General features: G+C 43.1%; 2 pseudogenes; both read right to left on the reverse strand.

The window, feature by feature from the left end:
• Window positions 1-6943: 6943 nt before the first annotated feature.
• Window positions 6944-8074, reverse strand: LOC102495093 (p53 apoptosis effector related to PMP-22 pseudogene; annotated as a pseudogene).
• A 481-nt stretch (window positions 8075-8555) lies between these two features.
• The window catches only part of LOC114004977 (E3 ubiquitin-protein ligase RNF114 pseudogene), a 26510-nt pseudogene continuing 24486 nt past the window's right edge, over window positions 8556-10579 (reverse strand).

The raw sequence follows: 10579 nt of genomic DNA on the forward strand, positions 1-10579 counted from the left end.
CTAATATTCAGAAGTTATGAAGTAAGGAGTTGGTTAGATATACAAAGGTTGATGACTCACTTTAGAAATATTTTAGGCTATGAGCCAGCTGGTGGCATGGACATTAAGGTGGCCAGATGTCACATGATGGACTATATGGTTAGAATCCTAGGCTCAGTGGCTTGGGGGACAGATTGGGTACAAGTGCATGTGTGCCCAAAATCCTGAGAGGAGAAGGGAGGAGAAGGGATTGCAGCAAGGTCACCACTCCCTCTCCAACCCTTCCCCCATGGGTGATTTCTCACTCCACCCTGACCTCCACCCCCATGTGTATGTTTCTGGTGAGTACATATGTGCCCTATAGCAAGAAAAAAATAAAAATAAAATAAAATAAGGAAAGAAGAAAAGAAGTATTTTAGACCCTCCAGAGCTGTGTATTAATGGCTGTGCCCCCATCCCCAGGTACTGTTTTCTTTAGTCTTAGAAGCTCTAGTGACTGCTTCTCCCTATTTATTTACTGATCCTTTTCTAAAAAAATTGTGCCTTCTCATCTCCTAACATTTCTATTTATTCATTATAAAAGCTAGAAATTTCCACATGCTAGCTAATCAGCTAATTAATCTTTACCTCTTCAGCAATTCTGTTTTGAGAGATTTTTGCTATAGGTTGTGTGCACTCAGCAGAGAGACAGAGATACAGAGAGACAGAAAGCGAGAGACATCCCCCAGGGAGGATGGCAACACTGTAATCCCTCTCCTCCATTCTCCCCTGTGTTCTTGGCCACACACGTTTATGGTGCCGAGTGTGAGTTTTAAGCCGCCAGGTCTGCGAATTGAACCAATTGTAGTCAATTGCAGTTGACTACATGGGAGTCCAGCAACGTAACTACTACGTCATCTGCTGATCCCCTCTTTAGCATTTGTGCTAAATGTGAATATAACCCTAAACAATTAATATTTTAACTTAGGGGCTTGAAAGCATTATTATTATGTTGTCATAATTTTGAAAAATTTGAAACAATATTTTCTGCAGCCCTAAATCATGTTTAACGATTGAAGACAGAGGGTCTTTCTAAGAAACTGTATTTTCCCATAAAAATAATTAAGGGTGTTGGCAGGTGGCATGGTGGTTAAGGGCACTGGACTCCCACATGGCTGACTGCGGTTTGAGTCCCAGACTTGGCGGTTTGCTTTCTCACTTTCCTTTTTTTCTCTCTCTCACTTTTTCTCTATCTGGGGTCAAATTAAATAAATAAATTAAATTAAATTAAGTTCAATAAAATAATTCTTTAGAAAAAATAATTATTAATGTTTTAGGAAGAACAAAATAAGGTTTCTTGTCTGCACCTTATGGCAGATATTGAAAGATCTGAAGATATTGTAATAGGGAGGATAAGTGTACATACCGGACACTGTAAGAGAGGGAAATGGATGATAGAAGGTGAGTGTGAAGGGAAAAGGGAAGAAACACTTAACACAAAAATATAAAGTTCTTGATGGAAAATGATATATATTGTAATATCCTTGATTTGACTGTCATGTACTACACGCATACTTTGAAAACTTATTTTAGGTACTATAGAGACATACAATGATGAAATGTAAATAAAAATAAAAGAGTTCTTAAGCTGACCTTCAAATGATAGGTATTTTTGTTTGTTTTGTTTTGTTTTTTAAAAGGGAAGGAGTCTATCAGCTCTTAATCTCCCATGTCATATCATCTCCATTTACTGCTGTGTGGTCTTGGGACAGTCATTTAACATCTCTGGGCCTCAATTCCCTATCTGTGAAATACGAATAATAGTACCTACCCTTAGGATAGGTTTTGAGGATCCAAAGAGTTAATGGGCACAAAGTGTTATAAATCATACCTGGCATATAGCAAAGATTCAAAAACTGTAGGCTATCGCTATTTTAGAATTTCCTGGACATAGATGTCTTTTCCTGCCCTTCCTACTTCTCTTCTTTGTGCAGCCTCTTGTGAGGGAAGGAGTCACTTCTAAATGCTCTAAGAGATTGAGAAGTGTGATCTAGAGCTGTGGTCACAGTCTAGTCCTTTTTATAAACCAAAAATGTATAAATCTCAAAGAAAAGAAAGTCTACCCACACTCCTTTATTATACGACTCTGGGAGTACCATCCTCCTTGAAGTCAGAGTGACTCCTGTTTTTGATTCATTTAGCCATCATGATAGCTCTGAAGCCCACCATTCAATCACTTTGATTTTCTTTTCTTTTTCTCAGTCTTTTCATTGTTTTCTTTTTCATGTATATGTAGGTATACATCCTCACTAGATGACACACATATTAAAGCTTTATATATTGATTCCCCTTTGCAAGTCTTTTTCCTTTCCTTTCCAAAGATGTTAACATTGAGCGGGGAGTGGCATGTGTTTGTGTGCCTAAGAGTTTGTAGTCGCACCTATGTGTACTATTAATAGCGATAGAAAAATGTAAGAAATATCAAATACATTACGTTTATGAGGATTGAAAAGTTCATCATTGGGAACCCGCAGTTAGCGTAATGGCTATGTCGCTGGACTCCCACGTAGTTGACCGCGGTTCGCATCCTGGACCTGGTGGCTTAAAACTCATGCCGGACGCGTGTGCGTGCGTGCACAAGATCCTGAGAGGAGAATGGAGGAGAAGGGATTGCGGCGTGGCCATCCCCTCTGGAGGGTGATTTCTCGCTTTCTGTCTCTATGACTCTCTCTGTCTGTCTGGCGACCGCACATGCCCTATAGCGAAAATCTCTCAAAAAAAAAAAAAAAAAAAAAAAACTCATCATTTATAGACAGGATGGCTTTTCCTTTACTTTTATGAAATGATTACTGGATCAAAGCAAAGGCTTTGAGTAGAACCAAAACATTCAATGAATTGACCACTTAAATAAAGGGAGCCAATAGTGGATTTCTTGCCATCAAATGAAAGGCACAGTCAAGCTGGGAGAAGCGTGACCGAACAGCCCTCTCAGTGATGTCTACAGCCACCACTGTCTGTCACGTGTCTGTAGATACTGCCAATGATTTGAATCAGTGTAACACTTTTTATTATTGTAAATAAAATACTTCATTTAGTTAGTTCTTCGGTTGAGATGAGGAAAGATTGTTCTCTGATGAACTACTTCAAGAAATATCCTTTGAATTTTGAATGTCGTGACAGTTTTATTTCAATACAATTTATGACCAGTAATAGAACTACATACAGGTGGTACTGGATTTCTATGCGCTCCTCACTGCCATTTAAGCAACACAGATGTTTCCTTTATTCATAATGAGTTAATCCTACTGCCATTCATGCACAAGGGAGAAGAAGAAGGCACCCGAAGGTCTATGTAGCTAGAGGGAGTAGAAGAAGCAAAAAGCCTAACTAATCTACAAATTTGATAATTCACCCTTGAATAATTGAAAGTTGGATGTATTTGCATTAGAAATGTGTGAGTCAGGAACGTGAAAGTTCAACACATTCTGTGCTAAAACTGAAACAGCGCTCAGTTGGACTGAGCCATGTTTTACAGTGTACTTTTCTTTGGTATAGAATTTCCCTTCTTGTGGGGGAATTGCAACTGAAAATAAAATTGTAACTCTACTTCTTGAAATTATTATTCTGCCTGTAATGATCCCACCCTTAAAATTACCATTCAGTTCACTTTAGCAGTCGTCAACTGAGTATTTTACTATGCTATTTCTGAAGTTTCAAAGAAGAATAAAACATGGTTCCTCTTTTTAAGTTATTTTCTCTCAATTCAAGGGACTGAAAGAAAGTTAAGGGGTCAAGGTAGTGGGTGGGAGTAAGGTATCAGAGGGTGTAGGGGAAACATGTGAGTCTTACTCTTTTTTTTTTTAAAGCAAAGTTTCTTTCTTTCATGAGCGAGACAGAGAGACAGGAGCCCCCAGCAGGGCCTTCACACCATAATCCACTGTGGCCTGGATGATAGGCATGCACATACACCTTGCATGTCCAGGGAGGTCCTGGCAGGTGAAGCAGGATCTTTTCCGTGTAGGTCCAGTTCCTTCACCACTGTGCCATTATCTGGCCCACCATCTTATTATTTAAAGAAACAAAATAAAAACAAAAACATTAATTTTTTATTACGTCAGAGGACATATGCACATACGAGAGAGAGAGAGACAGACAGACAGAGAGAAATCACCTCCCAATGGGCCCTATATGAAATGTACTTAATACAGGAAAGAAGTTTCTAGGTACCAGTTAACAGATGACACAGCTTTGTCAGTTTCCTCAAATGAAGGAGAGCACTGACTTGGAGACACATTTCCTCATGTCAGTTTCCCTCACTTTTCAAATTTCTTTCAAAAATTCAACTTCTTGAGATTATCTTAACTTCAGGGAAGTCTCACTAAAGTTTTTCCAGAAATTACAGTCAAGAAGCTGGCCTTAGCATTTGGGTCTTCCCAAGTAATAGCATATTTGGAAAAAATAAAAAAAAAATGCCCCAAATGGGCCCTGTCTCTGCTAGTCGCTGACACCTGCTGCCTTTTTTTTTTTTTTTTTTTTTTGAGAGATTTTGTTGCTATAGGGTATGTGTATACCTTGGAGAGACAGAGAAACAGAAAGTGAGAAACCCCCCTGGGGGGATGGCCATGCCACAATCCCTGCTCCTCCATTCTACTCTCTGGATTTTGGGCATGCACGCACATACACCTGGCATGAGTTTCAAGCCTCCGGGTCCTGGACTCTAAGTGCAGTTGGCCATGTGGGAGTCCAGCAACGTAACCATTACACCACCTGCTGGTCCCACCTGCTATTCTTTATTGGTGGGTAAGAAGCCCACAGCAGCAGAGGACAGGGGCAAAGCCTGCTGTTAGTTGCAACCTCAGCCATGAGCCAGGAAAACAATGTTCCTATTCAGACTGCAGACATGTGACTTGAAAGAACGAACCTAAATCCACATGACTTTTGGTCAATCAGAGGTTCTGTTCCTGCAAAGAAGGCTGGATGGTCTTAGCCTTGTATTGATGAATAGCCAGGAAATATGCTGACCTTGAAGATGTTGAGGAGTTACAAGGCAAGTTTCTAATAGACAGCTCTAGTAATAGCGCCCCAGGACATGTATTTTGTCTTAGGAACAGTGTGTCTTTTAAGAAGAGACAACATTGGACTAGCGATTGGCATAATGACTATGTTGCTGGACTCCCATGTAATTGACTGTGGTTTGAGTCCCAGACCCAATGGCTTGAACTCACACTGGGCGTGTGTGCGTGCATGCCCATGATCCCAAGAGTAGAAGGGAGGAGAAGGAATTGTGGCATGGTCATCCCCCCTGGGAGGGTGATTTCTTGCTTTCTGTCTCTCTGTCTCTTTCTGTCTTTCTGGCAAGCGCATGTGCCCTATAGCAAAAACCTCTCAAAAAAAAAAAAAAAAAAGACAACAGAGTGTGAAGTACACTAAGGAAGGCTTTCTAACAGATTTACAGGTCAAAACCAGTATCATAATGGGACCAGCAGTTAGCGTAATGGCTACGTCGCTGGATTCCCATGTAGTTGACTGTGGTTCGAGTCCCAGGCCTGGTGGTTTTAACTAACGCTGGGTGCGTGTGCGTACATGCCCATGATCCCAAGAAGGGAATGGAAGAGAAGAGATTGTGGTGTGGCCATACCCACTGGGGGGTGATTTCTCGCTTTCTAGCTCTCTGTCTCTTTCTGTCTTTCTTGCGAGTGCACATGCCCTATAGCAAAAATCTCTCCAAAAAAACAAAAAAAAAACAAAAAAAAAAACCAGTATCATAAGGAAACAGTCTATGATGGAAAAGTAATGGTCAGTGTAATCTAAGTCACCAAGGAGAAGATAAATGAACTAGCATTCACTGTAGGCATTAAACTGCTTCCTTCTTACTCATTACTTCTTCTTTCTTTTTTTTTTTTGAATACCTGGTTTATTGGAGAAAATTCATAATGAAAACTGGAAAACTGCAGTTGCTTTTCTGCAATTTACAAAATAATGATATGACATAAAAATGAGTTGGTTTTCATTATGTAAACACAAGTGGTTAAAAAAAAAACCTCATCTGATATATCGTATGTATGCCACTCAGAGAAACGCACATCCTTGAATTCTCCTGTTGTATGTCTTATGCCAGACGTTTTACATTGGCACACTGAGGAAGATCAGGCTTTTAACTACACATTGTTTTCTGCTTAAGTTGAAAACTATCAGAAACTGTAGCTACGTCTGGTTCTGAAAATACAGGCACAAAATGGTACAGATTTATTAATGTAGCATTTTCCCACACCCTAACCCTACAAACCACTTTAAAAGAGAAAATTTCATCTTAATATTTCACTACTTAAGGAGGCCTCAGTGTGGCAACAGGCATTTGGCCAAAGGGAAAAAAAAAAACTTTCCCAGATGACACATCAAGTCAACATACAGCTTACAAAAAGATCAGTTATGCAGGATATTAATGAGAAATGATCATAAATGGTATGCATTTAGGGAACTATTTTGCTATTTTGCTGAAGTCTTTAAAAAATGTATTTTTTGCATTTATTTTAGAATGTTGGTCACTGACGTTTTTTACCAGTATCTCCCCTTCTCCTTAGACCTTAATAGAATACATCCATTCTATTGAGAAAAAACAAAACCTAACCAGAATACTAAATCTTGGAAGCTGTCTTATTTTTACCTTCTAAGGTGGTACGTTTCATATACATATTCTTTATCAATGTAGTATTCATGTCATAGACAATATAAGGAAATGTTGGCAGGTTATGCATCATTAGTGAAAAGAAACTAGTCTTGTTTAATTCCACAACACATGTATAAAAGATGAAAATGAAACTATAACACTATTTAAGAAATATTTTCTCCCAAATTATTTTAACAATTTTGACTAGCTTAATAACATGAACACTGCCCAAGAAAATAGGTTCCAAGTAATCTGAACACAGTTTCTTCCTCTGGGATCCATCTCGACAGCTGTGACTTTCCTGGCTTACTGGCCACCTCAGGCAGATGTGAAGTACCTGGGCTTGGCATTACCCAGGAAGTCATCCTTGGAGGCCGCAGAAGAAAAAGGTACAGCCAATCAGGATGATCGTGACCCCACTGGAAGCCTTGTGCCCGGTTATAGATGTAAGTGACAGCAGGGTTGGCATGAAGGTGAAGGTCTGAGTGTACTTCACAGAGTAAATGACCAGGGAGATGATCTGGAACACAGCAGCCAGAGCAAGGAGGCCTCCAATCACTCTTAGGAAAACAAGCATTTGGGATCCACAGAGGGCAAAGAAGGACAGGATGAAAAGATTACCAGGATGATAAAGTCACAGAAGAGCATGGCGGCAGCTGCTCTTCCCCACGTACTCCATGCGGCTCTGACAGCCATCCTCGTAGGACCTGCTGCCACCCCCCTCGTGGAAGCAGCTCCACTACAGCGAGGACGTCTGGACGTGGTCACTCAACTGCAGCCAGCCGCACTGGCCAGCGCCATGATGTCGAAGGCGATGGCGCGGAGCAGGAGCAGGGGCAGGATCCACCTGCAGCACTCGCAGCCTAGGCCGCAGGGATAGCAGGTTGATGGTCGCCCAGGCGAGGAGCACAGGAGCGCGTGGGGCTTGGGGAGGAAGAGTGGCCCATGAGTGAGGGCGCTGGGACAAAAGGGAAGAGGCCTCCAGGAGGATGCTCCCTGAGGACGCCTTCCCCAGGATGGACCGAGGACTTCTTTTCGCACTTCCAGGACAAGAATGTCAGCTGGTTCCCAAACATAGAGGTAAACATAACCCTGTCATTTGACAATACCTTGTTTGAAAACCAGAACCCAAGAGCCACAGCCCTCACACCTCTCTTAGCCAATCTTCCTCCCCATATCCATAGTGATAAATGGATTTTAACTTTTCTAATCCAGAAACACTTTCCCTGAAAATACATGATTACACCTTATCCTAAAAAGGTACCATGCAGGCATTTAAGACTGACCCAGTTAATTCTGAGGGTGTGTGGGAGCAGTAGGAAATTCCACTAATGAAAACTTCCAGCATCAGATCATGCCAGACCCAGAAGACTAACCCCCAAGATGCCGACTTCCAAAATAGTTCCTGGGATGACGACCCCAGCCTGTGGCTGCAGCAGCCAATGACATAGTGACAAGTTGCTCCTAGCACAGCAAGAGCCTCACTGCATCCCACCAGACTTCACACCCCTCAGGACAGGGAGGGAGATGGCCCTTTCATTATGCTATTCATGACCCAGAAAAGTCCTGGCTGGCTGCAGAACCTGAGAGATGAACATTGGCTGGGAAAATGAGTCTAAAACAACAGGTGGAGGTAGAGAAGTTGGAGTCTCTTCCAGAAGAGGTGGCAGAAGCTCCAGAAGTAGCTGTGGACCAGTAAAGAGTAGTCCATGCGACAAACGAGGTGAGCAGAAAGGGAGGATAGCTTTGGTAAGAGCCCAAAGAAAAGGAGGGCACTGACCTGGGGACCCGATTTCCTCTGTCAGAAGTGACCCTGTCCCAGTGCACAGCTCATTTCCGGATCTGTCGTTTGGTTAAGGTGTAGGAGGTCAAAGGTTTCACGCTTAACTGCAATGGGAACTCTGGAGCGTGAGGCAGACAGCTTGGACAGCTAACGGATGACGATGATGGAGCACTGCAACACCTGATTCATCATGTCCTCTTCATCGACCTCATAATGCAAGCAAATGTCCTAAGAAAACTGGTGCAAACACTGGATGTGCTCTATCAAGTTGACACTGTGATAACTGAGGGTCTCCCCTAGGCACGTATTGGGCAACCAAAGCCTTAGTATCCAACTATGAGATAATTTGCAGTGCTCAAGTTCTTCCTGATCCAAGTTCTCAGGCCAGTAAAGACAGGAAAGGTACAGAGATTCCGTGCATTCCTTGGCTGCAAGGTCGCATCTTCGGTGGAGGCCTTTGCCCCTTCGCTGATGTAATTCTGGTATTTGGAACAGGTAGCCACGTGGGCCTGGACCTTGCATAGAAGGAAATTGTTAGAACACACGTGGCAAGAAGTCTGCGCTGTTGCTCAAGCTCCTCTGCTCCAACCCCAGGTGCCTGAGCTCTGGCACACACCTCACAGCCGGTTCCTTCCGCTCCAGGCATCCCTGCAGGCAAGCAGGGCAAAAGATACGTCCTCAGGGTACCGACACTGCTCCTGGTCCGCCTCCGAGATCCAGGGATGCATGAGGAAGCCGAGGACGTCGGCCGGTCGGCCGGCCCCCACCAGGGGCCCATCCCCTGGTGCCCGGATGCTGCCTGCCGTCTTGAGGCTGAGTACTGTGCAATGGCCGCGCGTTAAGTGAGGTGTGTAATGCAGACCTGAGGGACCGCTCCAGAAAGGTGAGTCATCCCGGAGAAAATATACTTTGGGGCCAGCAGGTGGCAGTGGGTAAGGCACTGGACTGCACATGGGCGAGGGTTTGGGTTGAGTCCCAACCCAGAGGCCTGAAACGCAGGCTGGGTGCGTGTGTGCCCAAGACCCGGGAGGACAGCGGAGGACGGTGGAGAAGGGATTGCGGCCTGGCCCGCCCGCGTGGGCCGATTTCTCACTTTCTCTGTCACCACCTGCCTCTCTCTGCAGAGAGTGCGCACACCCTAAGGCAACAATCCCTACCAAAAAAAAATTATGCTTTTAGGTCAACCAAAGACAATGTGTTAGAGTTGGCGAGTCTCGAGGGAGTGTCGTGGTTACCCCTGTTACTGCCCGGAGTGGAGCACTGAAACCCAGTGCATTGGTGTTGTGTTTTGAAGAACATGCAGACGGATGGAAATAGAAAAAGTTTTATTATGTTTCAGTTATCTCTCTTTCCTTAGAGACGGGACACTCCACTCCCAAATCACACTACAGACCTAGTCTGAATTCGGGGGACTGTTATCCACCGTCCATAATTCCAATACTACTGTTGTGGGAAAGTAAGTTGAGTTTCTTTAATCATTAATGATGTCCAACAATGTTTTGTAGGCGTACCTGCCATTTACATGTGTTTTTTAAAGAAGTATTTATTTATTCTTATTATTTAATTTGTTATAGGGCATGTGCTCTCACAGAGAGATTGAGAGAGGGAAATTGAGAAAGCAAGCCACTAGGTCGGGGATTAGAACTAGCCATGGGGAAGCTTACCCACCATGACAGGTGCTGTCTACCCACCATGATTTTTGGTTCCCCCAACACCTTGGATTTCACTGTTAATGTTGTCTTTTTTTTTTTTTTGGAGAGGTTTTTGCTATAGGGCACGTGGGTTTGCCAGAAAGACAGAGACAGAGAGACAGAAAGCGAGAAATCACCCCCAGTGGGGATGGCCACACCGCAATCCATTCTCCTCCTTTCTCCTCTTGGGATCTTGGGCACGCATGCACACCCAGTGTGAGTTTAAGCCACCGGGTCCGGGGCTCGAAGTGCGGTCGACTACACTGGAATCCAGCAACATAGCCATTACGCTAACTGCTGGTCCCAATGTTGTCTTTTTTTATTGCAAAAATTCTCTATAAATTGAATTTAATTTTTGTTGATACATCTTATAAGTATAGCTTCTTTTTACAACATTCATTCTATATCTTTTAGTTTATTTAGGTTATCTTTTCCATATAATTTTCCCACATTTGGGGAAGCATTCCATTTTTACCTTTT

Source organism: Tupaia chinensis, unplaced genomic scaffold (assembly GCF_000334495.1).
Source record: "Tupaia chinensis unplaced genomic scaffold, TupChi_1.0 Scaffold000063_1, whole genome shotgun sequence".
Lineage (NCBI taxonomy): Eukaryota > Metazoa > Chordata > Mammalia > Scandentia > Tupaiidae > Tupaia > Tupaia belangeri.